Here is a 23,696-nt window from a genome sequence, read left to right as displayed (position 1 = left end):
CCTCATTCACTATTCTGTAATCACTGCACATTCTCAAGCTTTCACCTGGCTTTTACAGGCACAGTGGGACTATTCCATGGACTTTATTATTTAACTCTGCTTAACCCCCCCCCCCCCAACTCTTTCTAACATTCACTGATTATTTGTTATTACGGCATTCTGCATGTTCTTCTCATCATGACATGACAAGGAGGAGTGAAAGGTTTACCTTTGTAAGATTTTCAACTTGTTCATAACCTTTGAGTTCTAACTGACTGTAACCTGTGATACTTGTTGCCAGTAATGGGTAAATTTGTTTTTGACCTAAAAATAGTTTTTTTTTTTTTTTTTTTCTCTGTTCACAATGCTTATTTTCCCAAAAGCCACACATACAGTTTCTGTCACAGAAGAGATTCAGTACACAGAAAAACAGTCCATTATTCACTTAATACACACACTACTCATTCTCCAGGATCCCTCGCGCAAATGAGTTTCACATATCCTAAATGTTCTTAGGTCTACGATTCCAAGAGGCATAATACATGTGCATTAATTTATCACAGAGAAGGAACGGTAAGTCTCTTACCTCTGGCAAGTGCAGCAATCACTTCACCTCATAGCATGCGAATTGTTTCTTGACAGTCAAAATCATTTTCTTTTGCATCCAATTCTTCCCACAAGCTAAATTGTGCCTTAGTTGAGGACGCTACCGATATTGCACCTAAAAGGAGAAAGGATCACAATAAACAAACAAGTAGGGAGTGGACATATGTCAAAGAAAAGTTACTATCAAGGTTAAAGTATTAAGACAGATAAAAACAAAATAGGATATGAAACTAAGTGTTTTACTCATTACAAAGTGGCTGATGTGATCTTTTTCCCACAGTAAAGATTCAGACAGAATTTCTTTCATCTTTACACCTTTACAATTTATGAGTAATTCCGCTCTGCCTTGTCCAATACTCGGGAGGAAAATGCAGTAGGCTTCTCTCTGCTGTACCATTGGGCATTCATTACACGTGCTGGCACTGTCCCAAAACCTGTGTTTGAAGCACAACTGCAAACCCATTTCATAATGCACTAGGTATGTGGGTGATGTGACTTCTGCTTTGATTCCTCCATAAAGTTTCTGAGATTCTTTTGTCCAGTTCCATTCTCCATCCTTGTTCGTAAATAATATAATGGGTTGGGAATTGTTGCCGAGTTCTGAAAGGAACTTCCATGAAATGTTAGGAGATGTAAAAGTGATTGTATTGCATTGGCCTTTTCTGAGACCTTGGTGACTGCCCTGCCCTTGCTTTATCCTTTGTCATGTGAATGCCTTCACCACTAAGGCTGCGTTCACACCAAGGGAGTCGCGTCGAGTCGAGTCACGTCAAGTCACGAAAATTCATGAGGCATCATGAATCGCCAACCCAGTTTTAACACTGATTTGTATGGGCCTTTGAAAAAACCGTTCACACCGAATGTGTCGAGTCACATCACATCACATTGTGTTGCATCGCTTCAGGTCACAAATAGAGCTGTACCTATTTTTGATGTCAGTCATAGTGAGTGTCACCTGTCATTTGCAAGTATGCTGGTCGAACCACTAATAAACTTAGTTCAGAAGCGCCATGCTATTCTATGATGCCAGTGACCCCAACCACCGTGATCGTGACTTTATTGTCAGTTTATGGAAAGGAGTTGCTGCTTCAATGTCACGTGCAGTTAAAAGACAACAGTTTTATTAACTTTGAATGCTCTATTATCCTTTGAACAATACATTTTGCTTATATATTACTATGAACTCAAAATAGCCAAAATTATCAATATCCCCTTTCTACCCATAGGCCTATATTTTATGATAATTATGTAATCTGTTAGGTTAGGTAGGTTTTCCACTTTTTCAGGTAGTCTAATATACTAAAAACCTGATATTAAAGGGTTTTACAAGGTTTAAACCTCAAAACTAGATGTGGAGCCCTCCTTCAGAATTAAACGGTAATAAAATATTAGAAATTTCAGTGGTTTTTTACCTTGGAAAGATAACTTTGTCAGTCCCTTGATCTTCTCTCTCTCTCTCTCTCTCTCTCTCAATAATCATCTAAACTGTCATTATTAGTGCAGTGTGTCATTTGTTCAGATGATGCACCCAGATTCGAGGCATATTTTTGCATTTGCGACGACAAAGCCGCAGCAAAGCATTAATTTTAGCAAGAGAATATGCAGCCATTCTCAACAAAACCTATCGTGGCACTGTGGCAATATAAAGATAAAAAAAGAGTACAGACTTGACTTATTGGCGCAGTAGGTTGATGCATTTGGTGTGAACAGGGTTTCTTCAAAATGAATCGCTTCAAATGAATTACCGTGACTTGATGTGACTCGACTTGAAGCGACTCCCTTGGTGTGAACGCAGCCTAATGATCAATCCTAAATATTCTACTGAATCAGCTTCTAAAATTCTTCTGCTTATTGCCCCTAATGTTATGTTCTCCCAGTTTCTTCAGAACTGTGCTTAATGTTTCCTTATGGTCTTTCTTCTTTTTGATTGCGACTAATATGTCATAAGTGAAAATGAGTACTCCAGGCATACCAACAAACTTTTGTCCACTTTGCTGTCATATTGCTGGATTGTTTGTTGTTTGGATGATGTGGTGCAAAATTTGTGTGTCTGTGTGTGTGTGTGTTGACTGTGCAAAATACTTGTGAATTTTTATCCACGTAGAGCTGTTAAAATGTCTGTCTGAGAGCTACCTTTGAAAATGCAGCACATCCTGACAAAGTTGCAAACGTTTCTTTGGAATGAAGCTGTGGATGTTGAGGTTCCTGTAGTTGGGGACGTAATGTTTCCCTGTAATCTCTGCATAAACTAAGCTGGTTGTTTTCCTTTATGATCAGAACTAATGGTGTAGCCAAACCCTGATTAATCAGCTTTCTTCCATGAGGCTTCATTTTCTAACCTTCTAATTTCAGTTTCCACTGCTGCGTTCAGTTCACAGGGAGCTGAAGTCGGGCTGTGCTTTGTAAATGTGACTGTTTGTGCAGTCTTTACTGTTCCTAATTTGCCTTCAAAGGCTACTTCCTGAAATTCAGATTAAAGGTTACTTAGTGAAGTTCTACGTTTTTTCTGCTGTTTTGTACCTGTAATTCTTAAAATGCTATGTCACTCCAGTTTCATACACTATAACCAATATAGGCTCAAGTTCTCTGCATTGTCTACAACTAATGCAGGACTTGGTACGGTTCCTATCACTTGACGAATCAATAATGTCTATGTTTGTACCATTGTAATTTTAAGCACCTTGTCTGAGGCTTTGATTATTAACAAATGTTTGCTTTTGACAACTCATTTACGAAACAACTGTAACTTTTCCAGTTTATCTGTATGCATTTGTATGGGTCCACCAATTTTATCTGACCCACAAGTCATTCCTTAGCATCTTTGTTTACTGACTTTATGTGAAATGCATATTTGGGTTCTGCTTCCATTGCATTGTGTGAATTTTCTTCATGTTTGCTCCAGCCCATATATAAATGCATGGCTCCATTGATATGTTTAGTGGTCTTTCTATTAGAAAACCTACATTGATTTCAAAATGACCACGTTTGTTGCAGATCTACACTCACTGCCCATTTTGGGGCTTCTGTGTACCTGTGTGACTGATATTTCTTTACACTCAGATACTTAGGTACACCAGGACTAGGTTTACTTGTCTGACGAGTATGCCCACTCTTTGCATACTGATAACTTTTGTTTATTTGCTACTTGACTTACCTGGCTATTGGTGAGGCTTGCCTGCTGACACATTTGATTGAAAATGATCCACTTCTAGGGCCCTTGCTATTTTCTGAACCCTTTGCAAGGTAAGTCTTTTCTTTGCACTTTTCTTCTCAGGCCTTCTGTGAGTTTGCTGCCTTATTCCTGTACTGCTAGCTACTCCATATGGTAGTCTTTTTGGGAATGGCTCTTCATCCATGAAGAGCCATTGAAATGGCTGTCTGAGAGCACCTTGGAAAATAAAGTCAATATTTCTCTTGTAGAGATGTTGAGGTAATTGCAGTTGTGGACACAAGAAACAAACCACTTTCCTTTCTCCCAAAACAACATTTTGAATCTCAGAATTCTTCATCTGTAATTTGACCTTCCCGCTTTGCTCTGTCCCGAAATTTAGCAAATGTATAGTCAAACCATTTCAGTCTCTCCAGTCTGTTTCAGTGGCCACATCTCCTTTCTAGTGAATAATAGGCAGTGTTAGTAGTATTTGCCCATTGTACTTTTGGGATGCCTCTTCACAAGCTATATTTACTTCATCCAGCTCATGATGCTGTTTTCCTAATACCCTCTATGCATCTGCCACCCATTCAAGTCATCCACATGGGTGCCATGTTGCCTGGACCTCTTCTTTAAGAACTTCTCTTCTATCACAGCATTGTGCAGATCTTTCCTTTTGGTCCCTTTCTTTTTGTACCTAATTAATTCTGGCATACTGAAAGAGCATGTTTGCAGATTATAGCATCTTATGTGACACTTTCATAGATGCACAGTGTTGATGTAACCCCCACACACATATTCAATATCCATTGCCATCACAATAAGCATCACAGACATTTACAGCGTTCACCATGTGTGTGATAGTGTTTTGTCTAATGTGTGGTGTGAGGTGAAGGGAGAGGACAATGATTGCATAGGCTATACTAGGCTAGGTACGGTTCAATGAGTAGACGAGTTCTTTCCTTAGTTTACTAATCCAACCTAATAATGTAAATAAGCAGAATACTTTCCCATAAATAAAGAAAATATAAAGCTGGGACTTGAAGTCGATAAGTCAAATTGAGGGTTACAAAGTAAAGATAAAGGAAGAGAGACCCAAGGCCCCAGTAATACTGGATGGCACTACAAAAGACTGATTAAGGAGGTTTATTCTCGGCTGGTAGCCACAGCCATGTTTTGTGGTTTTCCCGTTTCTTCTACAGGGATCTGTAAATATGCCCTCTGTAAGTCTACCTTACTAAATACAGTCTTACCCTTAAGTGACATTGTTAGGCTATGTAAATGGGGAATAGGTTACTTATCATCTATAGTAACATTATTGAGCCCTCTTTAATCTTTGCAAGGTCTCCATGAACGGGCTCCTTTTTAAACATGAGGTGAAGAGATGTCCAAGGAGACTTGGAATGGCGAATAATATCTGCATTAAGTATGAACTGAAATTCATCTTTGGCAGCTTTTAGTTTCGCACCAGTCAAAGGTCTAGTTCTAAAGTGCATGGGTGCACAATCACCTGTATCTATATAATGGTAAATAGAGTTACTATCATGCTTAGCTATTGACAACTGCAATGGTGAAGCAAGTACTGGGAATTTGGAAAGTAGGTCATCAGCTCTGGGGTCTATTCCGTCATAAGTAATAGAGTAGGAAAAAAATGAAGAATTAGACGTTTCTAGAGGAATTTGGCACTTGGTATGAGGATCATTTAGGATGTGTTTCTTACAATCAGCAATTAAGTTTTTAGCAGCGAGAAAGTCTGTACCAAGAATAGGGCATATAACATCAGCTACGATGAATGACCAGGAAGGGAACGTCTTATACATCTTATCCCAAGGTCAACATCGACTTCACCATAACAACGTATAGATGTTCCTGATGCATTAGTAAGAGTTACTGTCTGAGGAATTGGTATAAGTTAGAGCTGTAAGGCAATATGGATAGGGAAGAACCTGTATCGATGAGGAATTCATAGGAACTGCAACAGATTTTGGCCTTTATTTTAAGTGGCAAAATTTGACGGTTACCACGGATACGGATTGCGCATCAGATTCTAGTTTCCTGATCGGCTCGAATTGTTTGGAACAGGATAAGATGAGCGTGAAGAAGGGCAAGAATCTGGCAAAATATTGGATGAAGTATGAGCAAGTGTGCACCATCTTTTACAGGACTTTGCTTTGTTTCCATTATATAAATGGTATCTACAAACTTGGGGACGTTGACTGTCATGAAGTGCACGAACGCTTTTATTTAAGAATTCTGCTCTGTTATAGATATTCTCTTGACCTGTGGAGCTTGAGCCTCTATTAGTATCACCATAATTTCTATTTGACTGAGAATTGTTCAGTGATCTAGATCCATGGTAATTACCTTGTCTATCTTCGACTAGAGAACAACGTATCTGCTACTCTAGCAAGTTCCTCAAGTGAAACAGTATCATCATATGCTACTAAAGTTGGCCTAATGTCATCTGGAAGTGCCTTAAAAATTTTACCCTTACAAACTGATTATCTACACTTAGCTGGGTAGCCATCCTGCGCAATTCTCTCAAGAACACTAAAGGTGTCCCACAGATTATGTTATTTTGGTTCACAAGAGAGTCAAATAACTCTAGTTTTGACTTTGTAAAGAGTGACATTAGTTCATCTTTTAACTTTCCGTAGTCCTTAGTGTTTACATCATCAGTTAACTGGTTCAAGTTTCTACTGGGTAAACTTGACGAGGCAAGGTGAAATTTAGTGCTGGAGACGGTAATATTTGCTAACTTGAATTGGCTTTCAGTGACTGAGAACCAACGACTAACCGATAGTTCGTTGAATTCAGGGGGCTTTACACTTACTACTGATGCTCGCAAAACTCTGGTGGCGGTTACTTCAGGCACGTTGGTATAGAAAGGGTGTATCCTGGTGTTAGCCTACGACTTAGCCTACTGCAGATTACTTCGGGTCACACTTTACTCTGGCTTCAGGTCACTCCGGGAGGTCACCAGATGCGGGGACAGTGGTTTATCTAATGCGCGATGCGAGGTGAGGGGAGAGGATGATGATTGTGTAGGCTATGCTAGGCTAGGTGGGGTTCAATGATATCTCGGTGTTTTCATTCTACAATGTATATATGAAGGCTTGAGAGATAAGATTCGTGGTGCTTAGAACATTGTTTATTCTTTTTCTGAGTAGTGTTTACATACAAACAGTAACAGTGCTAGCATAGAGAAACAGTACACACACAGCTAGCGTACAATTATATGACACCCCTCCCTTTATCAAATGCATAATCATGGCAATAAGTGTGTACATAAACTTTGCATGCAACTTTGACTAACCTTTAACATCATCAATAAACCAACTTATTTTCAAGGCATTTCAGTATCATGCTAAACATGGAAAACGGACCAAACGTTTATGCAACACTCTTCAATTAATCTACAAGCCTTCTTAACATTACATGTTGATTTACAAGTTGCAAAAGTGTCTTCAACAGGAACTTTTTTTTTCGAATGTAAAACATTTGTTTCATTTTCAAAAGTAACCATACGAATCTTAGTGCTAATGTCGTTTGAACATTCTTTAACAGGCTGAAATTCAGATGCATTATCATCACAAAATGAATCTTTACTGAAACATAATTTAGTACTACCATCTGGACTGACTTCTTTAATGAAACGTCTATTTCTCCTGACTTTACTACCATTTCCCAAGACTGATTATCAGTTTTCTGTACTACAACTTTCATACCTGGAACAGTTCTGGGAAGTTCATTACTTACATGTTGGTTATAAGAGTGGGCAATTTGATGACTCTTATTTACAAAAGATTCTCTATCTTCAAACATACAGTACATAACTTATAATCATTTTTTTATCCCAAATTAGAAAGTATTCTTCTCCCAAACAACAATTCAGCAGGACTGGGTATCTTGTTATCAATAGGTGTACTACGTAGGCACAACAAAGCCATCTGGGGGTCATTACCAGACTGCTTTGTTTTTAAAGCACTGATTTTAGAACTCCAACTATTCTTTCAGCAAAACCATTGCTTCGTGGGTAATGTGGACTGCTTGTTATATGTTCAAATTCCCAAGTCATTGCAAAATTTCTAAATTCAGCAGCACTGAATTGTGGCCCTTTATCAATATACAGGCGCTTTCGTATCCCATATCATTACAAAACTTAATGACCTCATTACAAGATGTAGATTTTAATCCACAAACAAAAGGCATCTTACTGTAGTGATCAACTAACAGTATATATATGAGTGTCCATCTAATTCAAATAGATCACTAGACAAAATTTCCCATGGTTGAGAAGGTAACTCATGTGAAAGCATAGGTTCCTTCTTATTACTCTTGGAATTTTGTAAACATACAACACAGTCTTGAACATATTTCTCAATATCAGTCATCATGTTACACCAGTAAATACAATCATTAGCTCTAAACTGAGATTTTGTTACACCTAAATGACCTGCATGCACACGATCCAAGTATTCCTTTTTGAAATTTTCAGGGATAACTAATCTGTGTCCATGATATATTAAACCATTTTTAACTGACATAATCTTCAGTGTCCAATAGGAACGAATTAATTTTGGAACAGACTTGTGAGAGGTGCTAAAGAAAAAGCAGGGAGACAAGTACTGCTAGTTTATTATTGAAACATCCCGCTTATAAAGCGACGTGTGGATGTCTGCGTATATGCAGAGACCATGAGTACAAAAATTTTACATGTGACCTGAGGTCAAACCATTTCTCTGTAAAACAGGACAGGTACGTACAGAAAACATCACGATTAACAATAACTAGTTGGGCATAAAAATACTCTGTCATGCATACATAGTACAAGGGCAAATGAATAGATAATAAATAAACAATTCACAATACTGATAATAAGGTTGCGACCGTTCAATCTGAGGTCGCATGAGAAGGCACCATAGAAAACGGGATGCCTACCATAGAGAACCCGTTGAGAGGAGACTTTACAATATTCCCCCCCTCCCGATGTAGGTAATGTCTGATCACGGCAGGTATCTGCTGCGGTGGCGGAGGGGGCCCCAACTCCTCGATGCCAGCTGGGCGGCTGGTTGTCCTCCACGGTGTTCTGTGGATGGGTGTGTTGAGCTGTTCTGCTGCCGGGTCCTGGGACCTTCCGGAGGCGCCAACGAGGCCCTCTTGCTGATGGGGTGGGCTGGATGGGTGGGGCGCCACTTCCTGAGGGAGGCTTTGGGAAGTGCCCCCTACGTCCTCCTCCAGAAATGTGGGCTTGAGACAGTCAATTGAAACCCAGTCTTCCTCCCCTTGGACGGCTAGCTGGAATGCCTTCTTGTTCCAATCTAAGATGAGGGAAGGCTCACTTGCAGGCTCCGGTTAAGGGTGTGCGTACGGGCACGTCTCCTAACGAAGACGTGGGTGGTGGAGGACAGACCGGGAGGCTTGAAGGGGAACGTCCTGTCGGTATACGTCCGCCAGCAGGGGGCGAACTTCTCAACCCTGTCGTGGAGCCTCTGCGATGATAAGTCGTTCCGCTCTCCTGTGATGAGTTCTCCCGGGACTACGAGAGTCTCCCCATAAACCTTTTCTGCTGCGTACGGATCGCCGTTGGCCCTGGGGGCAGTCCTCAACCCAAGGAGGACCCAGGGCAGCTGGTATTTTCAACTGTTGGAGGTGCAACGAGCCATGAGGGACGACTTTAGGGACCTGTGGAATCTTTTCACCATTCCATTGGCTGCGGGGTTGTAGGCAGTGGTGCTGTGGTGAGTGGTCCCCAGCAGGCGTGCCAGGGCGGTCCATAGCTCTGATGCGAAGGCAGGCCCCTGTCCATGGTTATATGATCCAGGACACCAAAGCGGCTGATCCAGCTGAAGAGGAGGGCCTCTGCGCATGCACTGGAGGTGGCTTCTTCCAGGGGATAGCTTTGGGCCACCTGGGGGAAGAGGACCCACAACGTCGACGTGGATGTGCCCGAAACGTCTCCCTGGCTGGGAAAACTGCTCACCCTGGATTTGGTGTACCGCCCTACTTTGCTGGCCTGGCACTAAATGCACTGTCTTACCCAGGCCGTCGCATCCTTCTCTATGCCATGCCAGATGAAATTCTCCGCCAGCAGCCTGGCCATCGTCCTTCCAGAGGGGTGGGACAGTCCATGGATCATGTCAAAGGCCAGCCGACGTTGAAAGTTGCCACTAGTGGGGCCAGGGTGCCCAGTGCTTATGTTGCTCAGCAGTGTCGGCCCTCCAGGGCCGAGGTGGACATCCTTTCACTTCAGCGACGTGATGGCAGTGCGGTAGGCTGGAGTCTCTGGGTCGGCGGCTTGTTCGTGAACGAGGTCCTCATAGTCGATCCCAAGCTGCACTGTGTCGATTTCGATCCTCAAAAGGGTGTCGGCTGCTGGGTTCTTCTTGCCGGGGAGGTACTTGATGGTGAAGGTGAACTCCGCGATGGCTGCGAGGTGCCACTGCTGCCTGGAGGACCATGCATCCCCCAATTTTGTGAAGGCGTGGACCAGCGGCTGGTGGTCCATCCAAACTGTGAAGGGTGTACCCTCCAGGAGGAACTTGAAGCGGCGTACCGCCTGGTACACCGCAAAGATTTCCCTGTTGAAGGTGCTGTAGTGGGACTCGGTGGGGCTGAGCTTCCTGCTGGAGAAGGCGATGGGCTGAGGAGCTCCGTTGACAACCTGTTCCAGGACGGCCCCACAGGTGACGTTGTTATGTCTGTTGTGTTAGCTGGAGGACAGCGCCGGTGTCTTAGTGGCCAAAAACTGTTTCTCAGGAGGCGGCCAGGGCGAAGGTCCGCTGCTGGTCGGGGCCCCACACTAAGGTCTTCGGACGGCCCTTGAGGATATCCATCAGGGGGGCCATGGTGTGCGTGATCCCCTGGATGAACCTCCTGTAGTAGTTGACCATCCAGAGGAATTCTTGTATGGCGTTGACAGAGGTAGGTGGGATTGACGCGCTCCTCAACTTTTGATGCAACTGGGCGGACACCTCCTGGGGATATTTCATGGCTCAGGAATTCCACCTTATCGATGGCAAAGGTGCACTTGTTGAACCTGGCTATGAGGCCACTCTCCTGCAGGCTCTGCAGGACCTTACAGATGTGCCGAAGGTATTCCTTGTGGGTCCTGGAAAAAATTAGGATATCATCGACGTAGCAGGCGCAGAAGTTCAGGTCCCCCAGGATGCTGTCCATCAGTCTCTGAAAGGTTGCCCCTGCTTTCCTCAGGCTGAAGGTGGAGAGCGCGAAGATATAGGACCCAAAGGGCGTGATGACAGGTTTTGGGGATGTCTTCGGAGCTACTGGTACCTGAAATATGATTTTAAAAGATCTAGTTTTGAAAATATTTTGGCCCCGTGGATGAGGCCGTCACTTGCATGTTTGATAGAGGGTAGTGGTCAGGTTCTGTAGCGAGGTTGAGCCGCCTGTAGTCGCCACAGGGTCTCCAGGAGCCGTCTGTTTTCTGCACCATGTGAAGGAGGGAGGCTCATGGCCTGGGGGCCTTCCTGCATATGCCCATATGCTCCATCTTGGCAAAGGCCTTCTTGGCCCTCTGAAGGCGCTGTGGGGGAAGCCTCTGGAACTTTGCATGCATCGGGGGTCCTCGTGTCTTGATGTGATGATGTATCCTGCTTGGCAGGGGCCTCGGCACCTGGACGGCTCGAGTTTGAATACCTACGGGAATTCCTTCAGGAGGGAGGCGTATTAAAAATTTCAAGGTAAAATTAGCCTGTTCTGACAATGTGATTTGCAAGAGGCATATCTCCCAAATGTTTCATAACAGATTCCTGTTCCCCAGCTGATAGTGCTGGTGCCATTAATGATGATAAGAATGTGCAAAGTCTTAAGTAGAGTTTACCACCACCTGCAGTCTCTAGTAATGTGCCTGCTGACCAAAATGTTTCTCCTCAGAATATTCCAATAACTCCCATTAAGGACACCAACAATCCAGGTGAATGTCCTCATACTGAGATTGCCATGTCACCATCGAACCCAAGTGATCTTGATTTGTGTACTCCTTGCATACCTAAAAATACACCACAAAAACCTAACCAGGTCTTAGTGTATGTTTTGGCCCCCATGTACGATTGAATTTATAACTCCATATTGAGGCACTTAAAAAAAAAAAAAAAAAAATCCCTCTTGATAGTCCAGTGTTATTGTTTCCATGTGCTGTTGTGTCCATTATGTATGTTTCTGTTTTTTTGTCATTTTTTTGGAAGGAGAAATGTTGTAACCTTGATAAAGAGAGACATTACTATTTTTCCTATTTTTCACATTCAGTGGTGATGGTCCCAGCGAGAAGAAATGAAGGTAAGAGAAAACAAGAAGGGCAGCTAGATCACGGCAATAACTCTAGGTGTAGTATATTAAGATGTAAACCTGTACCATAGGGAAGGGACAATAAACAAGTTCCGTACTTTATTCAATGTGTATTTAATCCACCTTTGACCCAGTGAAAGTCTTAAGTTATGACATTTGTAATTATAACAAACAATTCGAGAGGTTATTGTGGTTATTAGAATTACATATATGACATATATTGACGAGTAGATTCCATACATATGTATATAAATCTGGTATAAAGTGGCAAGGATATTCTATACATATGTATACAGTATACGTATACATGTACATCATTAAGTATTGTAATAAAATTACTTCATGAAGTGTAAAGTTTGAAATTTTTTAACTTAAAAACTGAAGTCCCAGTTCGCCACACTTGTTGGAAATGTGTCCTGTCCGTCTGAGGGACGTGGGTAAGTGACCTTCCTCAGCCATTGAGAATGTGGTGATCTCTGAAGCTGCGTTCTGATTGGCTGATACTTTCTAGTACTTCAGTTACTGTATATAAACTAACATTCCTGGATGTATTCTATCCATCTTCAGGGAGCGTTTTACTGGACGTCTCTCAGAAATGAGAATGCGGCAGATTTTTAAAGCTGCGTTCCGATTGGCTGATACTTTCGCCTTACCAGAGTGACAGAATGTAAACAATCTGTTTTATGTTAGTTGTCATTGAACAGTGGTGGAAGCAAAATTGTTCCGATCGTTCGCTGTTTTTCTCATTTGTCTTCGTTCTGTCGTAGGTAATATTATGATAATATTATTGTTTCTATTATAGGTCACGGTTCTGTATGAGCTACGCACCATTCACTGTAATCTAAATGAGAATAATGATTACGATAGTGAAAGGGAAATGATGGCAGGTGGTTGGTGTTAAGTGAAACTCGTAAAGTAGGATATCTATGAGTGGTTGCACGAAAGCAGTATTTGTATTGTATGCTGTCTATTCTAGATCTGTAACATACTGTACACTTTTTGGTCTCTCAGTTGACAGAATAAAGCCGCGTTTTAAGATGTGACATTTCTTTTTTGATAGTTTTGGACATAAATGATTATTGCCAGGCTGGGAACCAAACTTGGTGGCATTTGGACGTCGGATTAAAGGCTAAGAACCCTAAGTTACTCTAAATTTGGCCATTATGTCTTCGCTCTCCAGCTGCTACTGAGATGTAGTATAGCCTATAGCTTATAGTCAGGCTAACTCCAACACTAAGTCTCGAGCCAACTGATGGCGACTGTCGTTGATAGGCCTATCTGGTTATGTCTAATGTTATGATGGTAAGCTTAGTTCCTGATGTCGCCAGTCTTTGGTATCAAGGTTATTTAGGCTGTCAAGTCTTGATTGCTGAAGAAATTCTAGTTTTGCCTAGCCTACTTACCTAGCCTGCCTGCAAGTACCCTACATTGGTCTAACTTAACCACTTAGCCTGTACTAGCCTATGAACTCGAGTTGAAATTATGTCTCTGAAGGCTTAGATTGAGTCATTATTAGCCTAGCCTGTGTTTGCTGACTCTCTGCTGCCTGATGAGCTACTACATATAGGCCTATCGGATCTTCATGATTCAAGTTTTTCTGTCTGGTCTGACTGCCTAGCCTAGCCTAGCCTAACTTTAACAATGTCTGATGATGAAACTCAAAACCACAGTGCCAGCTGAATTGTACCTGGGGTAGATCTAAGCCGGCTGTCCGTGGTGAGCTAGACTGTGGCGGTTGACGTTGTTCTTTAGAACTTTACCTGCTGAACAAGAATTTAAAGTAATATTTTGTTGCTTGGCTGTAATTAAGCTGTAAATTACCTTAGAACTTGTGTGGTATAACCCTTTCGAGAATAGCTAACAGTAAGGGAGACCCATTTGGAATTTAGGTTTTTCTGGGGTAAATAACTTGGGCAAAGTTTTCGTTACTTTATTGTTGTATTTCCTGTTATATACGTCACTTGGAACATGAAAAAGATGCGTAAAATCAGAAGAGCGAATAAATGGTTAGTGGGAGCTGTTCCAAAAGGCACTTATCATTCATTACTAGTACTACTGATTCTAAGCCTTAACACGCATGCGCTAGAATTCAGTGGTTCATAATCACCACTCACCAGTGGCCAGTTGCTTGCCGGTTTTCTGCGCTTAGCGAGAACTGCGAGGCTGGCAATTGACGTTTTCCTATGTTATTTTACTTGCTGAACAAGATTTTAAAGTAATGCTGAACAAGATTTTAAAGTAATTACCTCTTGCCAGATCATACGAGCTTCCAGTAATCTTTAAAAATGCAGATAAGGTGCGCAACGCCGTTCTGCCACGCGACCTATAGAGGCCACCCAAGTTGAAAGCGGAAATGGTAATGTTTTGTTTCCGTTTACGAAAGCTTCGAATAGTGTGCAGTGGAGCTAGACTATGGCAATTGACATTTTTCTATGTTCTTTTATTTGCTTTACAAGAGTTTAAGGTAATATTTTGCCAGTCGGCTGCTGCTAAACTGTAATTTAACCTTGAGCTGTGTGCGACCCACTGGCGGTTCTCTGCCCACTGGTACAGACGTGCAGTTTTCAAGGGTCAATTACATTTTAGTTACGGCCGACCGACAAAATATTATTTTAAATTCTTGTTCAGCAAAAAATAACATAGGACAACGTCAATTGCCATAGGCTAGTTCACTAATAAGGATAACCAACTTAGAATTACCAGCTCAACAATTTAGTCTGTCTTATAACATTTTTGAAAGCTATAAGATATTTAAACAGAGATGGGACACTTTTGAAACCCTCTCTGAGCTGCAAACAAAGCCTTGGAAAGTGCAGGTTGCCCTTTATTTGCACACCCTAACAGATAATGCTCTGAAGGTGTACAATGGATTCCAGTTTAATACTTCTCAAGATGACAGAACTGTTACGGAAATCATAAGTAAATTTGATGAATTTGTTGGTGGTGAAGTTAACGAAACTTACGAACGCTTCATTTTCAACAGTCACTGTCAAGAGGAAGGTGAAGGATTTGACAAGTTTCTTTCTGATTTGAGGTCGCTAATTAAAACTTGTGGCTACTGTGATAACTGTTTAGACTATATGATAAGAGATTGCATTTTCTCAGGAATAAAAGGCACCAGTGTCCAAAAAGACTTACTTAAGGTTAGAAAATTTACTTTAGAAAAGTGCATTGACATATGTAAAGCTGCTGAGAATGCTTCCCTTAAGAATAAGGTGCTACGTCCTGAAAGTGCTGAAATGCATAAAGTGGTTTATCACAAAAAGCGTGGTACCAAGTCATTTAAGCCTATATATCCTAAAAATGTTCCTGTAAATAATTCTATTGCAATACACTCCCTGAACACCTGAATTTGCCCCTGGTCACTGACCAGCCGGAACATAACCCCACTCATTTAACTATACTGTTAAAAAATTTAACTGACTGCGTTACCAACGCTGCAGGTAAACATTGTTTACTGAGTTACCTGCCCACCAATGGCAACCCTGCTATCTGCACCGGTCGGCAGAAACTCCCCCTCCTTTCCTTTCTGGCTCTCTTTCCCCCTCTCATCGCAATTTGTTCGCTCGCCTGACAGGACGCATCCTGTTGCTAGCGAACTTTATTGTTGGTCTCTCAGCCCAACCCCCCCCACATAGGTTGTGTGAGTGATATAATTGACCTTGGCTTCAATTTGGATTACGTTTTGGACTTCTTGTATTTCTTGGATAACTGAGACATCGTCTCTGGATGCGCTCTCTTCAAATATGTCTCAAGAATCGCTGGGACTTCTAGGAAGAGAGTGCAGTGGTAATCTGGGACGATTCCTGCCGCGAGGATCTTCTGTGGTGGTCAGAAGATCATCTGACCACCGGTCTAGACTTGTCACTCCCGGTGCCGGAAGTACATCTGTATACAGATGCCTCAGATCGGGGTTGGGGAACAACCCTGGAGGAATTTCAGGCCGAAGGCCTTGGAAGACTCCAGATCGGGAGGAATCGGTCAATGTCCAAGAGCTAAGAGCTGTAGAGGAAGCACTACACCAGTTTGCACACCTGATAATAGGAAAGGTAATAGCACTTTTTTCGGACAGCACTACGGCCTTAGCATACCTCAAAAAAGGTATGCTAAGACGGAGGCACAAGGTCAACGACCCTGAATTGCATCACACAGAGGATACTGCAATGGTGCGAGAGTCGCAAAATTACACTCCTTCCCCAGTTCATCGCGGAAAAATTCAACGTGCTTGCAGATGCCCTGAGTGGGAGAAGGAAATAAGAGGAAGCGAGGTGCAAAGTCTGTTCAAGAAATGGCCAGCCACAGTGGACCTATTTGCCACCAGGATGAATTATCGATTACCAAATTATTTTTCCCCAGTGGCGGATCCAATGTCCTGTGGGACGGATACGATGCTGCATCCTTGGGACAATCTCCAAGTATATGCATTCCCACCTTTTGGCATGATACAGCAGGTCCTGACAAAACTAAGGAACAGCAGGAATACACAGATGATACTGATAGCGCCATCCTGGCCACAAAGACCCTGGTTCCCAGAATTGCTAGAAATGCTGTCCGAACCTCCGATTATCCTACCACAAAGGAAGGATTTACTCAGACAGCCACACTTCCATTGCTTCCTCAAGAACCTATCCGTGCTGAAGCTAGCTGTGTGGAGACTGTCCAGCGAGCAGCTCGAAATTCCGGTCTCTCTAAGGCAGTGGCTCGACAGGTTTCCTTTTGCCTAAGGAAATCAACTAGAAAATTGTACCAAGTAAGATGGGCCATATATTGCAGATGGTGTAGATCACAAGGACTCAGAATTTCTTGCCCTACGATACCAAAGGTAGCAGACTTCTTATTATTCCTTAGGAAATGTAAAAACCTATCATATTCAACAATTGCAGGATATAGGTCAATGCTCGCAAGTACTTTCAGGTTCCACCTACCGGAATTATCGAGTAGTTGAATCTTACATGACTTGCTTAGGTCTTTCAAGATCGAGAGACCTGTGGTACCGCTTCGGGCCCCTTCGTGGGATTTAGCGGCAGTTTTGAAAGTATTAAGTTCTCAAGTGTTTGAACCTCTAGAGAAATTAACATTGAGGGAATTAACTAAAAAAGTATTATTTGTTCATGAGACTTACCTGTCAGATATATATATAGCTGTATTCTCCGAAGTCCGACAGGATTTCAAAATTCGCGGCACACGCAGTGGCCGGGCAGGTGGTTAGTACCCATTCCCGCCGCTGGGAGGCGGGTATCAGTAACCATTCCCATTTTCTATTCAGATTTTCTCTGTCGCCGGACTGTCAACAGCTGTTGTCAGTTCCTCCGCCATTTGGATTTTGAAATTTGTTGTCACTTAAGTATTTTGGTTGTTTTTTGGTATACGACTGGATCTGTGACTTGGCATACGCTCTTTGTGGACCGTTTTTGATTTTGCTTTTGACTTTAAGATGTCTTACCTCTAGCTATCGAGTCTGTAGCTTGGGTGAATGTAAGGTGAGGCTATTGAAGACTTCGATAGTTCCTCACACTTTATGTATGATATGTAAGGGTGTTCAATGCTCTATGATAATCGGTATAATGAATGTGAGGGATTATCTGAGGGTGAGTGGAAGAAATATGAAGCCTATATGCTTAACTTGGAGCGTGATAGGTTGAGGAGCTCTTCCTCCTTGAGTGCATCCTTAGATGGACAGTCAGGGTTTTCTCCTACTAGTAACCCTGTAGTAAATTTTAGTACTAACCCTGTAGTTTGTTGCTGCAGAAGGTAATACCCTGGCTCTCGTGTTGGAGTCAGTGCGTGCTCTTGAAACTAAAGTGAATGCAATTCAAACGCAAAGTGTTAGTGCTAGTGCCCCTAGTGTTGTGGAGGGGGCATCAGATCGGCCCTATAATGCCTCTAGGCCTGGACCTCTGTCGAACTCCCAGGACCAGGGAGGGGGCATGTCGAAAGCCGCATGAGGGTTACGGGGGCTTCCCACCGATCTGGCGTCCCTTCGGCAGGTCCTGATGACGCTACCCAGGCTGCCAGGGATTGTGCACAGGCACGCATCCTGAAGGATTGCTTCTTGTCCTCCGACACGTCCTCCCCGCCTCGGGGTTGGAGCTCTCGGTTGGACTCCCCCCCTCTTAAGAGAAGCTTAGAGGAGAGGACGCTTCACGTCCTCTTCCTCTAGACGTTTGTGCTCTTCTCCGAAAGTTGCGTGGATATTCCTCCGCAGAAGAGAATAAAGTGTTTTTCGGATGATGACGCTACTCGACCCCCCTGTCGCGCTAAGGCAAGGGCTAGAGCTTCTTCCCCTGTGGGAAGGAAGTATACGTCTTTCGCCCCTTTCCTTCTCTCAGGTTCTGCCCTTCTCCCGAGAGAGTTGCTTCTCCTACGCGTAAGATTTTGTTGGGTTTGCAACAACAGCTGGATGCTCTCATGAACCTTTCAAGATTCGAAACTGCCTGTTAAGAGGTACAGACTTTCACCTTCGTCTCCTGCTTCGTCTTCCTCGTCTGCTAGATGTTTTGGAGCTTCTCGTCTGTCGTCTAGAGAGAGTGTTTAGTGGCTTCCTAATCGTCTTCCCCGATTTGAGGTGTTGGACTTTTCTCTTGACTCGTGCGAGGAGCGCGTGTCTTGCTCTTCGTGCGCTTCTCATGCTTCACGCGCGCCTCACCTTGACGCTCGGCGCGCGCCTAGCCATGACGCTTCGCGCGCGCCACGCTGTGACTCTCTTCTCGTACTTGCCACGGAGCCTCTCGCGCGTCACGCCATGACGCTCCGCGCTCGCTTCGCCGTATAGCTTCAAGTCTTGTGTTGACGCCGCTCCAGTTGTACATCATGACGCACAACTACCCGCTTCAACATCTGATGTCCTTCTTAATTTAGCCACGACTTCTTCGATCGCGGGAGTTCCCGCTTACGTATCGGCGAATCGGAACTACTTTCACCACTCACTCAAGACCCGCCAGCTGGGGAAGAACATCCTCTTTCGTCACAGCCTTTGGATGAAGAGAAACATCTTTCGTCTTCTTCTTCCTCTGATTATCAGACTCTGGCTATTTTACTTAAGGATCTGTTGCCTGAGACTTTTCAGCCTTCGGCTCCTCTCTCTCCACCTTCGCAGTTGTCTTTGTCTTAAGGGGAGCGTTTGACGAAAAAATCGAGAAATCAAATTTTCTGGGATATTTTATATTTGGCATCATACATATCCTGACTATCTTCTCAGAAAGTTTTATTAAAAAATTCGCCATAGTTAGGAGTTATAAACAAAAACAGTAACCCTATCATAGACAAAATTACATTTTTCGTATAATGTAATGATAATGTCAGTATATCGGTAGTATTTTCCTTTTAGCTATGAAATAATAATACCTAATGCGTTATATGGCAACCCTGTGGACCTAGTACGCATCAGCGAAAGTCAGGAATGCCGCAGGGCAGTCAGTGGCAGTCAGTCAGTAGCAGCTCAGAGCTTGACTAAGTAAGACGTCGCGCTGCCCAACATGAGCAGTGTTTTGACACTCGCTTCTTCTAGCTTCATTTTGCGAAGTTATATTACTTTGCAAGTCTATTGTTATATTTTTTGGCTTTTCAAATATGTCATAAAAACATCAAACTGTGTAACAGCAAGCAAATAAATACACAGAGAAGCAAAAAATATCGTATATCTCAAAACTAAAGTTATCGACATTCTAACTGCATCTCCTCCATAACGAATGCACCGATCTAAATGAAACAAAAAGCAAACAAAAGCTAAATAAATTGCCTACAAACAAAGGAGCTTCCATGGGAAACAACACGAGACCCGCACCACGAGAGAGAGTTTTTTCCCGAAGGAATGTCACTTCCAAGAGAGGTAGCAAGTGACTCCTTTCATCTCCAGACTCCATTAGCAACAGGCTTCATTTTGCACAAGCCTGGAAAGAGAGAGGGGCAGACGTTTGGTCCCTCCTACTGTTAGAGAGAGGTTACTTGATTCCCTTCCTGTCTCCTCCTCCTTTGTTTTTTGTTTCCCAATTGCCATTCTGTCAAACAGAAAATTCTGTTTGACCTGCTCGAACAGATGCTCGAGCGGAGAGTGGTGAAACAGGTCTTGGACTCGCAGTTCCCCGGGATTTTACTAAAGATTGTTTCTAGTCCCAAAACTTTCAGTAGGCTGGAGACCCGTCTTGGACGTCAACAGGCCGAACAACTTGGTCCGGAAGGAAAAGTTCAAGATGGAGACCTCGCAATCAATACTAGGAGCCCTTCATCCCGGAGATTGGATGGTATCTTTGGATCTCCAAGATACTTATCTTCACGCCCCAATTCATCCACATTCGATGAAGTATCTCAGGTTGTCTTGGGGGACTAGACGTACCCGTTCAGGGTTCTCTGCTTTGGACTCTGCACAACGGCTTTAACACGTTGAAAGCACCGCTTCTCGTCCGATCAGCGAAGTTAAGCAACGTTGGGTCTGGTCAGTACTTGGTTGGGTGACCGCCTGGGAACACTAGATGCTGTTGGCGTCACATTTTGCTCCGAGGGTGTTTACACTTCTCATGTAAAACGTTGCGATGCAGTTGCACCTGTCGCACGTCAGGACCTCTCTCTACTTGGACGACTGGTTGATTCGAGCGTCGTCGAAGAGAAGGTATCTGGAGGACCTTCAGTTGACTCTGCAACTCGTGAAGTCCCTGGGACTTCTGGTCAATGTGGAAAAGTCGCAGCTGATCCCCTCACTGTCCATTGTGTCTGGGAATTCAGATGTATTCAGCGGCTTTTATAGCGTCTCCGTCGCAAGAACGGCAACTTCTATGTTCGATAAAGTCTCAGCCTTCTTGGGGAAGGAAACATGCTCGGTGAGGGAATGAATGAGTCTGCTGGGGACCATTTCCTCGCTGGAGAAGTTTGTTTCAGTGGGGAGTCTGCATCTCAGGCCTCTTCAGTTCTTTCTGTTGGAGAACTGGCAAAGCAAGGAAGACTTGAAAGAGGAATTGAGAATTCTTCCTTCTGTAAAAGAGGATCTGTAGTGGTGGCTCGATCCAACGAAATTGCAGAAAGGGATCTCCCTCAAGCTTCTGAACCCCGTCCTAGTGTTGTTTTTCCGACGGGTCGTCAACAGGTTGGGGGGCAACACTCAGGGGAGAGGAAGTGTTAGGAACCTGGAGAGAGGAACAGGTGTCCTGGCACTTCAACATCAAAGATTTGGCGGCTATCTTTTAGCTCTCCAATTCTTCGAGGTCCAAGTTTGCAATCGTGTAATTCAAGTAAACTCGGACAACACTACGGCTTTGGATTACCTAAAGAGACAGGGCGGAACACTCTCTTGTTCCCTGTTCAGCCTTGCAAGAGAGATTATTCTTCGAGCCTATGCTTGCAACATTTCGATTCTCACAAGTTTTGTTGCAGGGGTCGAAAATGTTCGAGCAGACCTGCTCAGTCGGCACCATCAACTCCTGCCGAAGGAATGGACCCTTCATCAGGAGGTTTGCCAAGATTTTTGGAAACTTTGGGGTCGCCATCTTGTGGATCTTTTCACGACCTCAAGAACAGCGAGGCTCCCTCTATAAAGCTCATCTGTACTCGACCCAGGAGCAGTTGCGATAGATGCTCTTCTCTCGGATTGGACGGGAATAGATGTTTACGCCTTTTCCCCCGTTCAAAATTCTGGGAGAAGTCATATGCAAGTTCGTGGCCTCACAAGGGACGAGGATGACTCTCATCCCCACGATTTGGCCTTCGAACCACTGGTTCTCGGAGTTTCTCTTCTGGTTGGTAGACGTTCCGAGAACCCTTCCTATGAGAGCAGACCTGCTCATACAACCCCACTTCGCGAGATATCTTCAAAATCTCCCCGCTCTGGACCTGACTGCTTTCAGACTATCGAAAATTGGTCAGAGCGAGGGGGTTTTCTGGCCAGGTGGCACGGGCCATCGCTAGAGCCAGAAGTTCTTCATCTAACAGGATATATCTAGCGAAGTGAGCAACCTTCAAGGGTTGGTGTAGAAAGAAGGGCTTTTCCTCTTCCTCTATCACTGTGAGCCAGGTTGCGGATTTTCTCCTTTACTTAAGAGAAAAACTCGATATAGCAGTTCCGACTATCAAGTGTTATCGGAGCATGCTTTCGACTGTTTTCAGACACAGAGGATTAGATTTGTCTGACAATAAGGACCTCCACGATCTTACGAGCTCTTTCAAGACGTCCGAGGTTCCTCAGCTAATTCCTCCTGCTTGGAACTCGGACGTAGTGCTCAAGTTTTTGATGTTTAGTCCTTTTGAGCCTCTCCACTCTGCATCTCTTAAGGATGTTACTCGAAAACGGCATTCCTCACGGCTCTGGCGACGGCGAAGAGAGTGAGCGAAGTTCCAGGTAGTCATGTGGGCTTCAAGGAACACGATGCTGTCTATTCTTTAAGCCCTAAGTTCTTGGTTAAGAATGAAAGGCCTTCTAACCCTTGGCCTAGACACTTTGAAATTAAAGGTTTAGCAGACCTTATTGGACAGGAACCTGAGGGAGTTCTATGTCCAGTTAGAGCTCTCAAGTACTACCTTAGAAGAACACGGTACACTCGTGGTCCTTCGGATAATTTATGGTGTTCTGTGAGGCAACCAGTTAAACCTATGTCGAAGAATGCACTGGCATTCTTCATTAGGGACGTCATCATTGGGACGCACACTCTAGTTGTGACGACTCCAACTTCAAGTTGTTGAGAGTTAACGCTCACGAGGTGAGGGCAGTTGCTACCTCCATGGCGTTCCAGAAAAATATGGTACTCAGTGACATTCTCAGTGCCATTCTCAGTGCCACATTTTGGCGATGTCAATTCGGTGTTTGCCTCACACTCTTGGTGAGATGTTTAGGTAGCATACGAAAATTGCTTTTCGCTGGGACCATACATTGCTGCTTCAGCAACCTTGGGGACAGGGGGTAACTCTGATCCTATCCCCTTTTTCATTGTGTTTTTAAGGTTGTTGGGTCGACTACTGGAGGCAGTCTTCCCAGTCCTTTGCAAACTAACGCTTTAGGTGTTGGTTAGGTGGTTAGTAATGCTCTTTTGTCCTCTTTGTATGGTCTATGATCTAGTCACATTGTGGTCACGCCCCCGTTGACAGATCATCTAGAAGTCGCCAGCTATATAGGTCACTACCTCGCTGGGGTCTCTAGTAAAGTAGAAGCAGACTAGAGTGACAGTAACCACTCAGTCAGCTACGCTATCAGATAAGGAACCAAAATAGTTTTACCAATAATTGGTTTTTCCCTAATTCTTGGCTGTCTCTACACCCTCCAAAGGTGGTATTCAGCTATATATATATCTGACAGGTAAGTCTCATGAACAAAATGATATTTTAATGATAAAATAAAGTTTGTTCATACTTACTTACCTGGCAGATATATATATTCATATTGCCCTCCCTCCTCCCCTCAGGAGTCAGTGGCGTTAGAAAATCTGAATAGAAAATGGGAATGGTTCCTGATACCCGCCTCCCAGCGGCGGGAATGGGTACTAACCACCTGCCCGGCCACTGCGTGTGCCGCGAATTTTGAAATTCTGTCGGACTTCGGAGAATACAGCTATATATATATCTGCCAGGTAAGTATGAACAAACTTTATTTTATCATTAAAATATCATTTCTTGGTATCGCTGGCAATGGCGAAAAGGATAGGAAAAATTCAGGCTGTGTTAAATAAAATATCGT

At 43.5% G+C, this 23,696-nt stretch overlaps 1 pseudogene; it reads left to right on the top strand.

Annotated features, from left to right (window-relative positions):
- Positions 1 to 20,404: 20,404 nt before the first annotated feature.
- On the top strand, positions 20,405 to 20,523 carry LOC136829025 (5S ribosomal RNA; annotated as a pseudogene).
- Positions 20,524 to 23,696: the final 3,173 nt, after the last annotated feature.

Source organism: Macrobrachium rosenbergii, chromosome 3 (genome assembly GCF_040412425.1).
Source record: "Macrobrachium rosenbergii isolate ZJJX-2024 chromosome 3, ASM4041242v1, whole genome shotgun sequence".
NCBI lineage: Eukaryota > Metazoa > Arthropoda > Malacostraca > Decapoda > Palaemonidae > Macrobrachium > Macrobrachium rosenbergii.
The sequence above is the reverse complement of the archived record's forward strand: the minus strand, read 5'-3'. Positions and strand labels throughout refer to the sequence as shown.